Genomic DNA, 20378 nt, shown 5'->3' with positions numbered 1-20378 from the left:
GTTTTTAGCCAGCGCCCCCTGGTGGCCTCATCTCAGGCCAACATGTTAGATATAAGAACCATTATCAAGCATGGCACTCGGGTTCTGAGACGTTACCAGTCCTACTGCACTCCCAACGTCTGCCACCGGAGGGGAGAGGAGCAATACCTGCGCTTCACTGCTGCAGCATAGCGGCTCCAGCAGATTCAGTAGAACATGGGTGACAATTCGAAAGAAGTCAAGAAATTGATTTCTTCCCTTTTCTTTCACGTGTTGGGCGGGGGGAGTAAACCTGAGGAGCTATTTCCCTTAAACCACGCCGACAATGTGTTCGAACCTACAGGCACTGGGAGCTCAGCCAAGAATGCAAATAGTTTTCAGAGACTGCTGTGGACTGTGGGATAGCTGGAGTCCTCAGTACCTCCTCCCTCCATTAGCGTCCATTTGAGACTCTTGCTTGCCGTTACGCTTGTCACACAGCACTGTGTAGCCTGGAGATTTTTTTCAAATGTTTTGGCATTTCGTCTTCCGTAACGGAGCTCTGATAGAACAGATTTGTCTCCCCATACAGCGATCCGATCCACTATCTCCCGTACGGTCCATGGTGGAGCTCTTTTTGGATTTGGGACTGCATCGCCACCCGTGCTGATCAGAGCTCCACGCTGGGCAAACAGGAAATGAATTTCAAAAGTTCATGGGGCTTTTCCTGTTTCCCTGCCCACTGCGTCCGAGTTCAGATTGCTGTCCAGACTGGTCAGTGGTGCACTGTGGGATACCTCCCAGAGGCCAATAATGTCGATTTCTGTCCACACTAATAGTATTCCAAAGTAATACTATCGATTTTAGCGTTACTCCTCTCATTTTGTAGGAGTACAGAAATCGATTTAAAGAGCCCTTTAAATTGATTTTAAGAGCACTGTAGTGTGGACGGGTACAGCGTTAAATCGATTTAACGCAGTTAAAATCGATTTAACGGCGTAGCGTGAACCAGGCCTAAGTCATCACAAACAGCATATTCAAAAGTGGCTCTCTTCATTTACTTATCTCATCCAAACATCACGTCCACAAACAAAAAAGGGCTCAGTGCTAACCCCTGGTACAGGCCAATGTTTACTGGAAATTCTCTGCTGTAGCCCCATTTAATTTTGACTACAGCAGTCTCTCCATCATGCATATCCTGGATAAGATGGACATATCCTTCCAACACACCTCTCTATTGCAAATTCCACCAAACTAATTCTCCTGGTCCACGGTCACACACCTTCTCTAAGTCCACAAAGACCATGCTAGTTGATGTCTCTTTCCTCTGAACTTCTCTATAGGATTAGTAGAGCAAATATGGCATCAATTGAGCTCCTTTCTGGCATTAATGCAAATTGCAACTCTTCCAAATTTCACCTGTTCCATGCAGACACTTTTCAGTAATGTTTTCACAATCTTTAATAGCATGCTGATTGCAGACGCACACTTTTAGAAGAGGGAAAGCCATCTCGTAACTTATGCCAGTAGAGGATAGAAGTCCAGAAATTGATTTCTTTTTAACAAGAGGAAGCGATAAATCACAAATAATCAATTGTAAGGTAATACCCATTGAGTGCATTGTGAACCAGCACAGACTTTTTCTTATGAACTTCAGAATGCAGAGAGCTGGAAGCAACTGAATCTCTGGGCACAACAAAGGTCTAAGTGGTGGAAATTTAAAGATGGGAATGAAAAATTCTTTGCATAGAATTCCTGATTCCACATGGGGATATGTGGAAGATAACTGGTAGAAACTAAAGTTAATGTTACTGCAAAAGGCACATGAAGCCCTCGGAGTGATGAAATCAGGGCTGAAAAGAATGCGAAGGGAGACATGATGGTGGAAACCTCAAATTAAAGAATCCCTTGAGAAGAAAAAGGTAACTTTTAAAAAATGGCAGGTCAGTGGCTTGAGCAGGGGTAAGTCAGCATATATGGAGGCAAAAGAGGCCAAAGAAAGTGTTACAACAGCTAAAGATTTAGCATGTGATGAGCTGTATAACCAACTAGGAGGACATGAGGTGGAGAGTAGAACATCTACAAAGTTACTAAGGCGAGATAGAAAAAGGCAAAGGATGTGAACGAATTTGCTTATATTAGAAATGAACATGGTATATGGAAAATGAATGGTGAATCAATCAAAGACTGGAGTGGTTATTTTGAAAAACTAATGAATGAGGAGAACCCAAGGGAGGAACTAAGAAAATGGAAGCTGAACTGGGGCATGATAGATTGCATACAGGAGGAATAGGTTGCAGAAGCACTTAAGAAAATGAAAAAGGAGAAAGCACCTGGGCCAGATGAAGTACCATTGTATGCACTGAAGTCATTGGGAAGGGAAAGCATCAAGTATTTTACAAGTGTGTTCAATGATATTCTTAAGAAAGATAAAATGCCAGATGAATGGAGTAAAAGCCTTATGGTACCCATTTTTAAACATAAAAGAGGTAATAAACTGCATGATAATTATTGCCCAGTTACACTAATGTCACATGATATGAAAGTATGGGAGAAGATTATTGAAAAATATTTCCAGAGAACAGTTAAAATTTGGAAGGGTCAGATGTTGGAACAATTATGTATAATTTTAAAAAGCATCGGAGAATTATTGGTTCCAATCTGGTGAGAATGAATTTCAGTAGATCTCTGGATTACTGTTTATCACTTATTGAGCTTGGCATTCCTCACTTTCCCACGAACAGGTAATATGCTGTTTTGTAGATTGAATTTGATCCCCACACACACAATTTTTGTTACAGTGAAACTCCTCAAATAACCAATGTTGCTCAAAATCACAGGTATCTCCCCCTCACCCCAGCATGTGTGCATGCAAATCTACACACCCACACACAGAACACGAATCTTTCCTGGCACAGGGAATTGAATGTTATACTCAATAATCCCACACTGTCATTTAAATTAAATGCTGTATCAGCAGATCACACACATGGAAGACCGAGGCAAGACAGTAAGAAGGATGTGTCTTTTAAAGCACTCAGTGGCTTCTGGCAAGTTCATAATTGAATCATGTGACAGTGGTGGGAGCCAAGTAGGAGGGATATGGGTAGTTCACAGAGGAGTCAGTCCCTTAAGGAGGCAGTCAATGTTCCTGGCTAGAATACTTGTAACACTTCAGTACGTTAAGCTTTCACCAATATCTTTTTACAGTATTAATGCAAAATAGTGTTTTTAATCCATATGCTCTATACTGTAAATCAGTGGTGGGAAACCTGTGGCCTATGAGCTGCACGCGGCCCATCAGGGTAATCTGCTGGGGGGCTGCCAGACAGCTTGTTCACGGCCAATGGGAGTTGCAGGAAACAGTGGCCAGCACATCCCTGCAGCCAGCGCTGCAGCTCCATTGGCTGAGAATGGCGAACCGTGGCCACTGGGAGCTGCGGGTGGCCATGCAAATGTAGAAAAACTGTCGGGTGGCCCACCAGCAGATTACTCTGACAGGCCGCATACAGCCCATGGACTGCAGGTTGCCCACCACTGCTGTAAATTCTTCTTCACTATAATACTTTTGTCTTTTGCCTACAGCCATTTTTGCTCAGCTAAGGAGGGTTGGGTCAGATCATTACTTCCCCCTTTTAATCAATGGTATAAGATAGGGTATTGTGCTTTTGGAGCGGGCCAATACCCTTAGCACTTCAGCACAGACCTCTCCTGTTTGAGCTAAAGTTCCCCCTACAGTCTCAGTCACTTCCTTCATTAACCTGGAGGACAGTGGCCAGTCCTGATGGTGCAGAACTCCATCCAGAGTGTCCAGTTCCCTGGGTTGAGGGGAGCCATTAGGGTGCACTGCACTGGGAGGGAGAAGGTCCTGTTGTCTTTAGAGGAAGATGGGTAGAAACAATGTTGCCCAGCTCTGACTCTTCCTGTCCCCTTCCCTACTCTTTGATCTGGATAGGCGACTCACTCAGCCTCTGCCTCAGATAGAAAAATAATAGATGGGTGGTTTCCGGAAGTGGTTGGGAAGTGGCTGGCATGGATTCCAAAGTGACTCGATGTTAAAGAGCTGGCTGCGGGGTAGATACAGGATGAGTGGAAGTAGAAGTCCTGCTGCATGTGAAGAGTGTGTTATAGAGGGCTGGGAGGCATCATGCTTGTGAAAGGAGGAGGAGGAGTGGTGGCAGCATCAGGGAAAGGAAGACAGAGATGGGAGCCAAACTAATTCTGCTCCTGTTCCTCGCCTTAGATTTGTAAGTAATAGTTACTGATCCTTTGGTTTCTAATGGTTGAGCTGTTGGGTGTCATGTTACTGTGTACTCTTAAATAGTTCCTGCGTTTCACTCCAGAGTTTCAGTGATGAGTTAAGTGCTACCCATGTATACTTTTAAGTTCCATTCCTGCAGAGGTCCAGAATAGCAGATCCCAGTGCATTAGTTTATAAAATGCTTTGGGATCCTCTGGGATGAAAGACACAATATAAATGCACTGTATTATTTCCACCTATCATTGTAGAACTACTCCCTGCCCTGATAAGGAGACTCTATCTACCGATGCAGCTGATGATGCACTGAGGCAAAGCACTGTTAACATTACAACCTTTAGTTAGCACTGAAAAGTCCAAGCAAACACCTCACCTTTCAGATCTCTGTCCCAAACATCCAATGCATTAGAAGTAGCATATTTTAAAATTCCGTTGAGTATTTTTTTTATCATCAGATCACCTTGTTCTGAGTTAAAATCAAACTATATCATGACTGATACATGACAAAGATGAGTCTAAGTATCACTAATAAAGAGTGAAAATGTACTGGGAAAACCTTCAAAAATTATTTCTTACAAATCCAACCCCTGACTCTCTCTTGTTCTGTTTGATCATTTGATGTGTCCCTAGTACAAGCCACTTCCCACGAATGCTACCTACTTATTTTTCTTCATTAACTTATCAGCATGTGAACAAGAACTGTAGTTGAGTAATTTGAATTGCTGATTCCCTAATTAATCTGGACTATTTTCACCACAAACACAATATCTCTGACAGTGACATAGAAATATGAGCGTTTGATGGAGGACAGTCTGTCTGTTCCTTACCACGGATTAAAAAAAAGGGGAGGGACCCACACATTCATTGTAGACTAAGAGGCAGATATATGCAAATCAGTTTAGTCATTTCCATTTATCATTTTTATATGTAGTTTTGAGGAAAAACTAATTAAAATAATTAAAATTATTTTGCTTGGTTCAGTACTTATTAAAGTCCCCTTGCATATGTAATCAGTGTCAATAGCATGATGAGGGATGTAAAAAAGGTTGTTCTCCTCTCCCCTACCCATTGTGTGCCTGAACGTATGTTTGTTAATGTGTTAAGCATATCAGGAATTATGGATGCACAACAAATTTTTATGGTTGTCATTTTAAAATATAGTCTCTTATATCCCTGCTGTGGGAGAAGTGAGACTGTTTCAGCCTTCAAGATTGTTTGCTTCCGTACATTTCAGAATTACCAAATAGAGTCTAAGGCTGATTTTTAATAGTCTTGGTGTAACTACTTAGTTTTTGTTTTTTAACCTTGAGTGAAGTTAGTGTTCATTGAAAACTAGCAGAATTTCAAACATGAAGACTGAAATCCATTCTGCCTACAATATAGCAATACAAGCTTTGCTGCCCTGCGCTGCTAGCATGTTTCAACCCTTGGCCAGTCAGGGTTTCCTCTTCTAAGAAGAGAACAGTTAAGTTTCTGGTCCAATCAGTTCTTGTAATCTCCACTGCCAATCCTGAATCTGGTTAGTGATAGTGACACTTCTCCACTAAGAACTGGACTGTGATTACCAACCTATTTCATGTAGGTCACCAAATAGCCATCAGACGGTAATGAGCTTCAGCCAGTACTAATTTTAACTGCATGTGAAACAGTGACCCATTGCCAATCCAGCTACTCCTTTTTTATATGGAATCTGGAAAAAGATCACACCCTGTAAAATGGTCAGTGAGAGCTAGTACAAATGTCTGGAGCTTCAAAGAACAATGCTGTAATGGTATTCTTTCCCTACTCTGAACCTTAGAGTCCAAAAGATGGGGTACCAACATTAATTCCTCTAAGCTTAAGTACCAGCTTAGATCTTGTAGGCTGCCACCAACCAGGCCTTGGAGTGCTGGTATACTCTGGTCTCCCCAAAACCTTCCCGGGACCCCAAGACCCAGATCCCCTGGATCTTGACACAAGGAAAGTAAACCCTTCTTTACTGTTGCTTCTCCCAAGCTTCCCCTCCTGGATTACCTGGAAGATCACTGTGATTCAAACTCCTTGATCTATAAAACGCAGAGGAATTCCACTCCACTCCCTCCCTTCTCCACAAATCCCTGGTAGTACAGACTCAATACCTTAGCCTTAACAAGGGGAAAAAATCATTAGGTCTTTTAAAAGAAAAGCTTTTAATAAAAGAAAGAAAAAAGTAAGAAATCTCTGTAAATTCAAGATGTAATATTACAGGGTTTTCAGCTTATAGACACTGGAGAGAAAACCTCCCCCCCCCAGCACAATACAAATTAAAATACTTCCAGCAAACTACACATTTGCAAATAAAGAATACAATCAAAAAGACTAAAACTGCCTTTATCCTGATACTTACTAAAATTAGAACAGAAGAGATTTTTTCAGAAAGATTGGAGGAATCTGCTTACATGTCTGGTCCCTCTCAGAACCCAGAGAGCACGCGCGCGCGCACACACACACACACACTTCCTTCCACCGAGATTTTTAAAGTATCATGTCTCCTGATTGGTCCTCTGGTCAAGTATTCCAGGTTCACTGTTTGTTAACCCCTTACAGGTAAAAGAGACATTAACCCTTAACTATCTGTTTATGTCAAATGCATTTTCCCATAGGAAAAAAAATGCAAATTATACAGCGGTTGAGCTGGGAAGAACAATCACACCTCCCTTTTTTCCTGTGCTTAACAGCTTGTGACACTCATAGACCAAGTGCCAGCTCTTAACAAGTCTGTAGATGTCACTGACAAATTCATAGCTAGAAACCAGACCAGCTCACCTGTATGTTACCGTTCTTTGAATGATTGCTCATGTCCACTCCATATTAGATATGTGTGCTTGCCACATGCACCAATGCCAGACATTTTTCCCACAGTGGTATCCGTAGGGGACTGGCTCTGGTGCCCTCTGGAGTGGCACACATAAGCTGCAGTATAAGGGGCACTGCTGGCTCCCCCCACCCTCAGTTCCTTCTTGCCGCCAGTGATGGTGCTGGAACATCTGCTGCTTCGGCTAGTCTTTTTCACTTGGTTCAGTGTTTTGAACTTTTCTTGTAAAATAGTTGTACATAGTTAACAGTTTCCCTTAGTATGTTAGTGTTTTACTTGATTGGTCCCGAATGAGACTTAGCCTAGGCACAGAGCATGCTCTGGTCCCCAGGCTTTAAGCCCTGCGTTCGCTGCAAGAAACCAATGCCTATCAACGATCCGCATAATAGTTGTTTAAGGTGTCTTGAGGAGTTGCATATAAGGGACAAGTGCCGTATTTGGAAGTCCTTCAAATCTCGGACTAAGAAAGAGAGAGACATCCATCTCAAAGTGCTGCCAAGCGACAAAAGAAGACTGGGAGAGGAAGATCTCCTGCATCCCGCAAGGGGAAGGAGGGGAGCCAAGGCCCAAGGAGGGTGGCTCGATACCTCCTACTGGGAGTCGGACTCCAGCTCAGGTCAAGCGGTCCAGCCCACCCTGACCCATGTCTGCCATGCCAGACAGTGATGAGGGCCTTCATCAGTTAGAGTTCCCATCAACACCCGAGGCCCTGCAGGTAACGCAGGATGTCCTGGCACTACTGGTGCCACCCACACCAGCTATGGCGGTACCCTGGTCTAAGGGTAAACCTGCCTTGGGTCCATTCTATAGGTCCCTGTCTCAGCGGCACCACTCTCCATCGTGGGAGACAGCCCACCAGTGCTTGCCCGCACGCAGCCACCAGGCCTTGAAGGCAGAGAGGCAAGCTTGGCAAAGCCCTCTTCAGTCTCTGGACTCAGGGCACCGTCCACAGGGCTCGAGGCACGCCTCGCCAGTGGCCTGAAACAGGCCTGTAGAGGTCCACTCTTCCCGGCATCAGCAGCACCAGGACAGGCCCAGTGCTTCACCCGTGGCTCGGCACTAGTCATGGATCTGGGACAGTCAGTCTCAGGAGTGGAGTCTCCAGTCGTCAGCTCGCCGGCATGTATCACCACGACATGGATCCCTTACGTTGGGGGGAAGGTCTTCCTGGCAACCAACATTCTCTAGCTCCCGATCCTGCTCTAGATTCCAGTACCGGTCGAGCAGCTTGAGGCATAGATCGCTGGAACGCCGTCACCGATCCGTAGAGCACTGCTGGTCTCCGAGGACTTCCAGAAGAGACTCGTCCCAAGCAGAGAGCTCCCCGTCCAGGCACAGTGATCGGCACCACAGTGACCGGGATCACGAGTCTACTCGCTCGTGGTCACCTGAGAGCAACCACTCAGCCTCAAGCTCCGACACCAGACAGGAGTCGTTGCCAGTGAGCCAAATCCCAGCATTGTTGGTCCCCTTGACATTGGCAGTACCGCCAACTACCCCAGGGCCAGTGGCCGGCTGCCTGGTACCCATGGAACCCATGGGGCTTTACCCAGCCTTCCCAAGGGCTCAGGTCGGCGGCAGGGGCCTCGGACAAGCCATTGGCCTCAGTATCTCTCCTTCCCTCAAAGCCAACTGTTCCTGAGGAGGAAACGCCTCAGACTCACGCAGACCCTGGAGATCAGCCGGCTGGACCCACCATTGGACATATCAGACCTCATGGCGCTGTCTTACTCCTCATCTTTGCCTGATGAGGCGATTACGGGGTCCCTTCACCCAGTTCCTCAGATGATGCTAAGGCTCATCAGGTACTGTTGAAAAGAGTTTCCTCTAACTTGGGGCTCCAGGCGGAGGAGCTGGAGGAACTGTTGGACTCCCAATTCAACATCCTCTGTTCAACGGTACCGGACAGAGTGAAGAGAGAGATGCCTAAGATCACAAACGCCCTGTGGAAGAAACCCTCATCCCTGTCCCCCATCTCCAAGAGGGCAGAAAGAAATTACTTGTGCTGGCTAAGGGTCATGAGTACCTATATACCCACCCAGCCCCAAGCTCCCTGGTAGTAGCAGCCTACTGAGCGAGCGAAACAAGGCCAACCGGGAGCCACTCCTAAAGATAAAGAATCAAAGAGGCTGGATTTGTCTGGACACAAAGTTTATTCATCTTCCAGCCTCCAGTTGAGGGAGGCCAACCACCAAACCCTCCTTGACCTCTATGACTTCAATATGTGACAAGCAATGGCCAAGTTTGAGGACTCGCTTTCTGAGGACACCAGGAAGGAGTTCTGGGGATCCTCAATGAGGGCAAGACTGCGGCCAGAGCAGCCCTGCAAGCAGCCTCAGATGCGACGGACTCCGCGGCATGCACCATGGCCTTGGCCGTCTGTATGTGGAGGGTATCCTGGCTCTTCCTCTCAGGCTTTTCGACAGAGGCTCAGCAGTTGATACAGGACTTTCCGTTCAATGGCCAGGCATTGTTTGCTGAGCAGACAGACCGTAAATTACACGGGTTGAAGGACTCCCATACCACATTGAAAACCCCACTTCTCTACATCCCGGGTCTGACCCGTAAGCAGTTCAAGCCACAACAGCCACAGCATCAAGGGAGTCAGCTCAGACAGGAGATGGCTCATAAGAAGAGCAGATGCTACAAATGTCGACAGAGCCACCAGCCTCCACCCTCTACCCAGTCGGTCGCCTCCTGCAACAGACAGGGAGGCAAGTGGATGTTTTGAGGGTGCTCCTGAGGGCAACCTTCCAGATTGCCCCTTGGACCCCTCCTTTCTATGTTTCTCCAACATAGACTTCTTTTCTCCCTGCATGGACTACAATAACCTTGGGCCGCTGGGTCTTCAGCACAGTGGCCCAGGGCTATACCCTCCAGTTTCTTTCTCTTCCACACACCCCTTCCCTGTCCCTCTTCAGGGATCCTTCTCACAAAAGTCTCCTCGCGCAGGAAGTGAAGGACCTGCTGAAGCTGGAAGCAGTGGAGGAGGTTCTTTGCAAGTACAGAAACAAGGGTTCTATTGCTGGTACTGTCTAATCCCAAAGGTCTAAGATACATCCGGACCTGCGAGACCTGAACAAATACCTAAAGAAGTTGAAGTTCTGCTGGTCTCCCTGGCCTCCATCATCCCCTCCCTGGATCCGGGAGACTGGTATGCCGCGTACTTTGATATAGACATCTTCTAAGGACATAAACACTTCCTGCGGTTCATGGTGGAATCAGACCACAACCAGTTTGCAGTCCTCCCTTTTGGCCTAATGACAGCACCGAGGATGTTTACCAAGTGCATGTCGGTCGTAGCAGCTTACCTCAGGTGTCAGAGTATTCAAATATACCTGTATCTCGATGACTGGCTGGACAAAGGTCGCTCCAGGTCTCGGGTCCAGTGGGATGTCTTGGAGCTACAGGTCATGGGCTCGTCCCTGGGCCTGTTGGTGAATGACAAGAAGTCAATGTTAGTTTCGGTGCAAAGGATAGAGTTCATTGGGGTCACTAGTAAGGAAATAAGGCTGCACACCCTGGATGTCAGATGTGCCCTGGTATTTTACCTGGAGTGTATGAAGCCCTTCCGCTGGCTGACCTAGCTCTTCATCGCGACAGCGGACAGGAGGAAGCACCTTCCGGTGTCCTCACAGATGATTTCCAACTGGATTGCCACCTGCATCCAGAGTTGTTATGAGCTAGCACAGGTTCCACCGCCACTGATCATGAGGGCCCATTCAACCAGAGCCCAGGGTCCCTCGGTGGCCTTTCTGGTGCATCTTCCCATCCAGGACATTTGGAGAGCCACAACGTGGTCTTCTATTCATACGTTCACGGCACATTCTGCCATCACTCAGAAGGCCTAAGATGACGCTGGGTTCGGCAGAGCTGTATTGCAGTGTACACATCCATGAACTCCTACCCACCTCCTTTGGTACTGCTTGGGAGTCACCTACAATGGAATGGACATAAGCAAGCACTCTAAGAAGAAAAAATAGTTACCTGTTCCGTAACTGGTGAGATGTGTTGCTCGTGTCCATTCCATGATCTGCCCTCCTTCCCTATTGTTGGATGGCAAGAAGGAACTAAGAGTGGGTGCCAGTGTGCGCGCCACTCCAGAGGGTGCCAGAGCCCCTCCCCTACAGATACCACTGAGGGAAAAACCTCTGGCACTGGTGTATGTGGCGAGCACGCACACCTAATATGGAATGGACATGAGTAACACATTTTGAAGAACGCCAGTTATGTAACAGGTAACTGTCTTCTGTCTGAGATAGGTGTTAGATGGCCAGAACATGTGAACTTATCAAGGGCTATCAGAACTAAGTAGACTATTGTAAGACATCATGACACAAAGACTTTGCTAATTGCCCCTACGCAGGCTATGTGTAGAGGTCTTGTCCCTTTGTCTCTTTTCTGTTTGGACTCTCACAAAGGCTGGAGCTAAGAAACAAAAGCAGACATCCCCAGGTCAGCTTGAGTTAGCCCTAAAAGACATTCAGTGGACACATTACTACATCTCTGTCACCTTTTGGAACCATAGACTGTAACTCTTTTGTGCTTATATGTTTCTTGCTTTAATATGTAAATAACTCTCTTCATTTCTTTTTCCTAGTTAATAAATCTTTAGTTTACTATGGGATTGGCTACCAGTGTTGTCTTTGGTATGAGATCTAAGTTACAAATTGATCTGGGGTAGTGACTGGTCTCTTGGGACTGGGAGCAACCTGAATATTTTGTGACTTTTTATTTTAGTGACCATTTATCACTAAGATCAGCAGGCCTGGATAGCAAAGTAGACTGGTGAGCAGAAGGGGACTGCCTGTGACTCCATGGTAAGACTGTTGTAGTATTTCAGGAGTTCACATTTGTTACTGGATTGGTGAAATCGAATTATTGAACATACCACCAGTTTGGGGTGTCTGCCCTGCTTTTTGAGAGTCAGCCCTGAGGTTGGCACTCACAGTCATCAACCACTCCAGACCTTGTGACACAGCTCACTTCAGGTGTGGACATCAGAACTGAATGAGCTAAAATGAGAAAAAGATAAAAACGGGAAGTATGCGGTAATTGATAATCAGTAGTGCCTGTTCTTTACCAAACTTTCATAAGGAATACTGTGCTTGGGACAGAATGATCTGCATAGCCAAAGACCAACAGTGTGCCTAAAAGGGAAATAAAACAACTTCACTGAAAAATGCTAGCCACTTGAATTGAGTCTTGGGAAGAAAATAGTGTGCAAGCAATGCTTTGACTATATTTGCTGATGTGTGTGCATTATGCCCAGTTAAGTAATAATTAAATTCATAGGTGGCAGTAAAGTATATGTGCAAATTGAGAGTGGGGAGAAAACTGCCTCCTAGCAAACCTTTTTATATAAAAAGACCGTTAAATTGTCCCAGCTGTTCCCATTCTTTTCTCCCACTATAATCCTTTCAAATCAACATAATTTCTGTTCAGTGTGGCAACTTAACTAACAGAGCTCTATGAAGTTTGACATTCTAGTCATAAAATTGGCACATTGCAGTTTTGATTTAATATTTATTGGTTGCCTCAATTTGTTACAATCAGAATTCTTAAGACCTGATTTTAGCAAGAAACTTCTGTCAGATGCAAAGGATACTGTGAGAATTCAGACTTGTAATAATGAAATGCTAAGTTTCAGCATTCTAGCAAAATCTATTGTGACAATCCAGTTTCATGCATGAGAGTGCATTAAATTATATGAACGTGGTCAAATGAATGTAGCCGATAGGTATTGATTGTGGAGATCCATTCATTATCAAGGAAAATTGCATTGATTTTGTGTGCAGTGGGATCATGATACAAAATTATATGAAATCAATGTTATTACAAGCTGTTATGAATGGTGCCACATCTTGGATGCTTTGGGACATCAGTCCAAAACTAATTAGAAATGTTACAAAAGTTAGAAGGTGTGCTCTCAAACTCCAAATTGGTTAAAAGATGCCTCTAGCATTTCTTACAATATGAATTACTTTGTGCTAGATTTTTATTCCATGGCCAAAGTAGAAATGTTCGGATTGTTTTATATGCTAAACAATATCATATACTTACAGTGTTAATTTTAATGGTCAAAAAACAATGGCTAAAAAAAGAAATGAGATTGACTGGGGATTTTTTTCTTTCTAATCAGAAGTCATTTTGTTTAATCATGTATTATTATTAATTACTGTGTTATAAGACGAATGCTTGAAACATTTTACTAGTCCTGAAACCATATATTTTTTTACCTATTTACCACCGTATGATTTTTAGCCTCACTATCCCATAAATTGCTAGAGCTGAAAGTCTACTTGTTAAAAGGAGGTAAATAGTTTTGAGATAGTAGTATTTAGTGGTGTTGGGATGAGGAAGTCTTCATTGCCTTTCTTGGAGGTCAGAAAGACCTATTTCAACCTGTTTTGCATAACCATTGTTGGAGAGGCCTCTCCTAAATTAAATAAGGGGCTGGGTGTTGCTTCATCCAGAGCCTGTCAATACCACCCTTGAGATGCCTACATGGGATTGCTCAGAATGACGCAAGGCAACCTCAGCTCTTATGGGCTTTCTTGGGAGAGTGTGATCTTTCCAGTTGCTATCTCAGATGATAATGCCATTTAGAGGGTCAGCATTAGGCCCAAAGAATGGATGTGATCTGTTGGAGCATTCTGGGACCTCTTCCTCTGGCTGAGACACTAGCATGGGAACGAAGTCACAACCCTTGCCTGGAACTACACATCTATTATATTATTTATTTATTTATTTATTTACATTACCTTAGTGTTTTAGGAGCCCCAGTCATGGACCAGGCCCCCATTGTGCTGTGCGCTGGACACAGAACAAAAAAAACCCACCACTCCCTGCTCCAAAGAGCTTACAATCTAATTTTAAGACAAGAGACAACAGATGGATACAGAGAGACCAACGGGGGAGTGGAAGGAAACAATGAGATAACATTGGTCATCATGATAGGCAGTGGTCTCATAAGGCTGACCTTGTACCCTAAAACAGGCTTTACTGTGGAATTTCAGTCCTCTCAGTTATGGCCCTTGCTGGAAACCAGAAGTGGAAAACAGTTTATCCAAACATATGAGAACTTTAAGAAAAATGTATTCTGAATGCTTTTCAAAATGCATGAAGGATAAGAGAGGGACAGCTCGTATTTCATCTCATCTAGTTCATGCATCCACGACTTAAATGGAGTTTCACTATGTCTCGGTATGTTGTATAAGCAGGATTCACAGTATTTAAAAGCATTGGCTTGTTATTTTCAAATGTACGGTATTTCAGGTACAAGGCTGGATTTCACATCCAGCCCTGACAGGTGGCACATCATGTTTTCTCTTTAATTGTTACTCTTAGCGAAAATATCTCACATAGTGTTATGTTCATTTTGTTATTCTTTAAACACAACCTTTTGCTATTGCGATCCAACCAAATTGCTGTTCCTCAGATCATATAAAGAGACATACTGTGTTTCTCAATAACATAAATACTGATTTGGGGATTTGTCAGTTGCGTTGCATTTTTATGTATATAATTTAGCTGAAAGTATAGTTTGGTCATGTTATTATGAATGTACTTAGTCTAGGAGCAGAGAGGACCAACAACAGTGATAAAAGCAAAGAGATTATAAATTTATTTTTGTTTTTTATCCTCCAGCACAAACTAGTCTGATAGATGAAGAAATTCTTAGCGCACAGGGTGAGATGGAGATGAGAATTAATTTTTATGTACATCTTCTCAAATGTGTATTTTGAGATGATGATATTGTCATGGTTTTCCTGTACCAGTGACTTGCTGAAAAAGGCAAAAGAACTATGAGCCAGGAACTCGTGAGTTTTAATCCGGGCTTTGGCTTTGACGCCTTCTGTGGTCTTGGTCAAATAATATAACTTCTCTGCCTCAATTTCTCCTTCTGTAAAACTGTTGCTTTCTTTTGACCTTTTAATGTGCGTAGTGACTAGATGACAATAATAAAATGAGATTGAGCTTGGGAAAAAATGTAAACTAAAACTTGTGGGTGAAAAGCAATCTGAGACAGATAGTCCGGGGGGAAAGACAAACAGGAAAGCAGAAATGCCAAAAGAGATGTAGGGGTGCTAGCACACAGCAAATTAGATAGGAGTTTGCAGTATAGACTGGCAGCAAAATTGGAGTTTGGGGCATTACAGAGGGGAGTGCTACTAATCGATCTATTGTGGCCACGCAAAGAATATTGGCCCAAATCCTAAGGTATGGCTGAGAAGTACCTGCTGCAGCTCAGCAGAGGGTGAGTGCAAAGAGGAACTGCTTGCTCACCTGGTATTGGGCCAGTTGTGTGCCAGGCAAGTCTCCCAGCATAATTTAAAGCAGATTTGGGGCTTCTCTAAATTACACCAGCTGCCAGTTTGGCCAATACATAAGTCTAGGGAGCAGGGAGCTGTAATAAAGCCCCAACAATGCACCATTTCAGCCATTCATGCCCTCTACAACACTGGGAGCAGGGATGGGGACGGAGAAAGGAAGGGGGAAGAACGATGGCACAAGAGATACTGTGCTAAGTGGACACTGCTGGAGGATTCCTCCTGCACAAGGCTGATTCTATTGTGGCTTGCTACAACAGTTTTAAGGCCAAAATCCACTAGTAGTGCAACACAAAGCAAGCCATTATTACCAGATCTGAGTGAAGGATGTTCAAATGACAACAACAGAAATTATCAGGGGGATGGGGGAAGCAGTGGAGAAATTGATTCTTGACAAAAGAATGAGGGCTCAATTCTTCAGTGTGGCCAGCTCTGCTCAGAAACAGTGGTGAAAGGGGGCCACAGGGAACTGGTTCTGAATCCCTGATCCTGTATCACCTGGCCTGAGTGAATGTAAGGCAGCTATTCTAACTTGCATGATTATGTCAGTGGAATATAAGCCCCATCTCTAGAATGCCCCAGGTATATTCTTCCTTTGAGGAGAGTCTGCTGTTGACCAGCTGTGGCAGACTGGAGAATCCAGCCCTAGAACAAATAAAGTAAATAGGCTCCAGTTGTCTAAGTGATCACTATGGGGAGACAAGATAACAAGCTACATGGATTCAAAGGGTGCGAACACCAGTGCAAATTAATTATTGAGGGGCTACACCTAGGGGTAAAGAGATGAAATTAAATAAAGGGAAAAGTCAGATGGAATATTGGGAATGTTTCTAGATTGTGGGCCAAATCCTGCAAACCTTAGGCCTATCTCCAATTGACCTCCCCCTAGGAGTTCTGCCTGAGTACAAGCTGAGTGGGGAAATGTCTGTGGCCTCCCAGTTCTCCACTGCCACCTCTTCAGTGAATCTCACATGCTGCCACAAAAATAATTTCCCTCACCCATCACTTGGACCATCTCCATCCCCTTCCCCTGCAGTATATCTCCAACTGCATCAAGTTCAATCCCTAGCTTTGCACCTTCAAAGCTTTCCACAGCTACACTCCGCCCTTTGTACTGGTGCTCACTGTTTACCACTTTCTGTGCACTGCACAAACCCAACAGATCTCTTTGTGTCCCCCCTGCACTCCTGTCTTTGAACCTTCTTCTTACATGCCCTCCCTTGTTCTTAGAATTGTCTCCCTCTTTGTGCACTGAACAGCCTCCATCTCTTCATTTAGCTTCCTCCTAATCTACAATAGAAACAAGTTTCATTTTTTTAAATGGCCAGTGGTGTACAGTAATTGAGTATTGTGCATCTGCATTTGTTTCTTCAGCCTATTTTAAACTAAGCAAGACCCCCTTCTTGTGGGCACTTTGTCTTTATCAACGTTGAGGCTTGGAAGGATTAGACTTTTAATGGTAAATGTTAGTAGATGTCAGTTTGACCATGCTCACACAAACTGACAAAAAATATTTCCACCAATAACGATAGGAATTTACAGACAAGTAAAATAAGAAAAAATCTGCTTGAGAACTTGTTAGTTTGATTTAAGGATATTTATTTTGTATATTTTGCATGGGATATTGACAATTTTGTTTTAACAGTTATAAAGCTTTAGAGTCTTGAATCTCAATATCTATTGTCATTAACTAATTATTATCTGATTAACCCATTGTCTTACATCCCCCATAATTTCCATCAACTGTGAAAATTGAAATCTATTAAAAATGCTTAAAACTCAACCTCTGTATTATCCATCTAAATTATAAAAAAAACAACAAATTCTGCCAAGCCTATTGATATTGTTGCTATAATCACTCAATTAAAATTAACCGTGAAGACTGCAGGATTTGGGAATAGGCCCCCAGGGAAATTGACTGGGCACATTTAAACTAGGCTTCTTGATATATTGGCGCATAGAGAACGATCTTGCATAGGCTGAGAGAATGGATAGTACATGGCTTAACTAGTCTCTTTTGTTGCTGAATTCCTATGGTTTGTAAAGTTCTTTGATGCCTGAGAAGCTCTCCATATGTCAGGCATTATTGGTTCTACTTTTTCAGCTTTGAGAGTTTGAGTGCACATCAGTAGGCGGTTTTTTTGCTAAGCTTGCCTTTTCACGTTCACACGTGGTCTCCAGCTGCAGAGGCTTGGCTTAATGTTAGAAAAAGGAGACTCCCAGTATTAATGAGGACTTGGAAAGGTGTCCATCAAACCTGCTGTGTGATGAACAATACAGCCTTTTCATGTAAAATCATACAGGGAAAAAATCCTTTCTAATTTAGCATCAGAACATCTGACTTCTTTCATGTGCCCAGAAATTCATCATGCTAGGCTGCAATTCTCTTGCAGGGAAAAGTGATTGGACTAACACATTTATTCAGAACTCCTAAAACAAAGTCCTTTTTTAGTCATAGAAATGATGGGTTCCGTTTTAATTTTCTTATATGCTTTATTACTGCAATAATGTGTCCGAGAGAGAATCTTGGATGAGGATTATTTTTGTCTTAACTATTCTATATAATTGCTGCAAGACAACCTCCCCCACCCCCCTCCAACTCCCGGAAGGACTGTCATTTTGTTAGGCCAGGGGTCAGCAACCTTTCAGAAGTGGTGTGCCAAGTTTTCATTTATTTACTCTAATCTAAGGTTTCACATGCCAGTAATACATTTTAACATTCTTTTTAATATATAACTAAACTTTTCCTGTATGTACAGTAAGCAAGGTTTTTAAAATGTTTAAGAAGCTTCATTTAAAATTAAATTAAAATGCAGAGCCCCCTGGACCGGTGGCCAGGACCCAGGCAGTGTGAGTGCCACTGAAAATCAGCTTGCGTGCCGCCTTTGGCACCCGTGCCATAGGTTGCCTACCCCTGTGTTAGACTATGAGTTGCAAAAGGAACATTCCAGTTTTGCAAGTGTAACTTTGTGTGGCTCAGAACTAGGTCTGTTCGTTGTGCAGAATACTGCATCTTATCGACTCCTGCCCTCTTCGGTAATGTTTAAAACTTGAATGAAGATTGAAGATGTCAGAAATAAATGAAGTCAATGGAAACTATCAACTTGTTTTGGCCATTGGAAAAAAAACAGAAAAATGGGTACAAAACTAATGATCAACATCACACTCAGTTGGGAAGGTTAAACGTAAGTTGTACATTATGATTTTAAATTCCACAGCAAACATTTCACTAGTAAACTATTTTCGGTGCACAGAGAATGGAAGGTTAGCCCCAAAATATTCCAATAATGAGACACACAGAGGTGGTTAGCATTAGAAGGCAGACAGCTGGTTATCAGTTATACATAGGGAAGTTCCATGCATTGCTGAATTTTGTATTTTGGATCACACACACTGAATTTTGATATACACACACACAGAGGTAACAGATGTCTAGAGCTTGTTTACTAAAGGCAAAATCCTGGCTCCACTGAAGTCAGTAGCAAAGACACCACTGACTTTAGTGGAACAGGATTTCTCCTTAAAAACTTGCTCAAAAGCCCAATGAAGTCAATAAAACCTCAAGTTTATTGACTTCAGTAGGCTTTGAATCAGGCCCTGGCCATCTTCTATTATATCTTACAATAAATTTCACAAGACCTTTAGCAGCTATGTGACTTTCAGACTTGCTCCTAGTGGACAGCATGGAGAAGACGATAGTAAATTTTCAGATCACCTAAGTAGGGAACAGTGAAATATTGACTGATTAATGAATGAGAAAAAAGATCATTTTAGACATCTCAGACAGCAGCCTGAATATTAACAACCACTGTAGTCAAAGCTTTTACTCTCAGATATGTTGCTAAGTTAAGTGGGCTCCCCTTTGCTTTTTCCTTACAGTGAAATCAGATGCAAACTGAGAACATGTACTGCATGTTTGTATTTTATTAACTCAATCAGTAATTAAATGTATATTATAGATAGGGCTGGCAGCACACTACCTATTATTAACATTGCCCCAAGCTTTCCATTTCCCTGTTTTCAGTTACGTATAACTTTGCCAAACTTTAATCATTTCAGTTGATATTTTCCATGATGGGTGTTTGCCTCAGGCTCATTTTTATTAATGTATTTTGCAACATTTCAGCCAAAATGGTGCAGTCATTTCAGACAACGATCAAGGGAAAATCCGTTGTTATGCCCTTGTTAAACTATTATGGCAATTTTTTCTTTGAAAAGCTGTACCGCTACCATCCTTTAGAGCAGGGACTTGAAATTTATCAGGATACAGATGGCCTTTGTATTAGGGTTGTGTCTTGTGCTGTCCCCATGAAAATATGCCAAAATTTGGCCAAGCCTTTCAAGACTAGCAGTTTGTACATACTTAATAGAGACTTGGTAGAGCTTTGAAGCATAATTCCCCCAAAGATTCCATCCACACAGGGCATGCTCCAGCCTCCTTGCATTGAATGAGGCTGGCATTCTTTGGAAACAATAATATGTGCTTATGTAATTAAAGACTTTATCATAATGCATACCTGAAAGGGGACTGAATTAAGGGTGCATAAGCCAAAAGCCTGGTGTAAAATCCCACAATAATTAGCATAAGCAAATGAAAAGGGAATCAATATCCCTGCTGTTTTCAGACCAAATCTTGCAAGGTGCTGAGGCCCTTTAATTCTCATCTGAGTCACTGGCAGCTGTGATTGCTTAGCATCTGGCCTCTACTGCCAGTTATGCTCCCAATGAAGTCTGTGGCAAAACTTCCATGGATTTCATTGGTGCAGATTTAGAACATATGACTTATTTTCTTGGATAAACCAATTATCTACAATGACTGAAATATTTAAATCAGGGCCTTATTAGGGTAATATGGAACTTTTTGTGGGATTTTAGCTCTTATATTCTAAATTTCATTTGCATTGCTGTCAATCTTCCATTAAGTTACACGTACATTCAAAACATGGGAAAAAACAGGGTATTGTTCTTAAGAGAAATCTTCTCCAAATAGTGAAGC

At 43.2% G+C, this 20378-nt stretch overlaps 1 protein-coding gene across 7 annotated transcripts in view; it reads left to right on the top strand.

The window, feature by feature from the left end:
• Positions 1-20378, top strand: part of HHAT (hedgehog acyltransferase) — a 406300-nt gene that overhangs the window by 330208 nt on the left and 55714 nt on the right. The window contains exon 12 of one of the 7 annotated variants that reach the window (XR_004371388.2): positions 11790-11869. The exons of the other annotated variants lie outside the window; for them this stretch is intronic. The gene's annotated coding sequence lies outside the window, so the exon portion shown is untranslated. The remainder of the gene's footprint in view (positions 1-11789; positions 11870-20378) is intronic. 7 annotated transcript variants of the gene reach the window in all.

This window comes from Chelonoidis abingdonii, chromosome 3 (assembly GCF_003597395.2).
Source record: "Chelonoidis abingdonii isolate Lonesome George chromosome 3, CheloAbing_2.0, whole genome shotgun sequence".
Taxonomy (NCBI): domain Eukaryota; kingdom Metazoa; phylum Chordata; order Testudines; family Testudinidae; genus Chelonoidis; species Chelonoidis abingdonii.
This window is presented reverse-complemented; position numbering and strand designations above follow the sequence as displayed.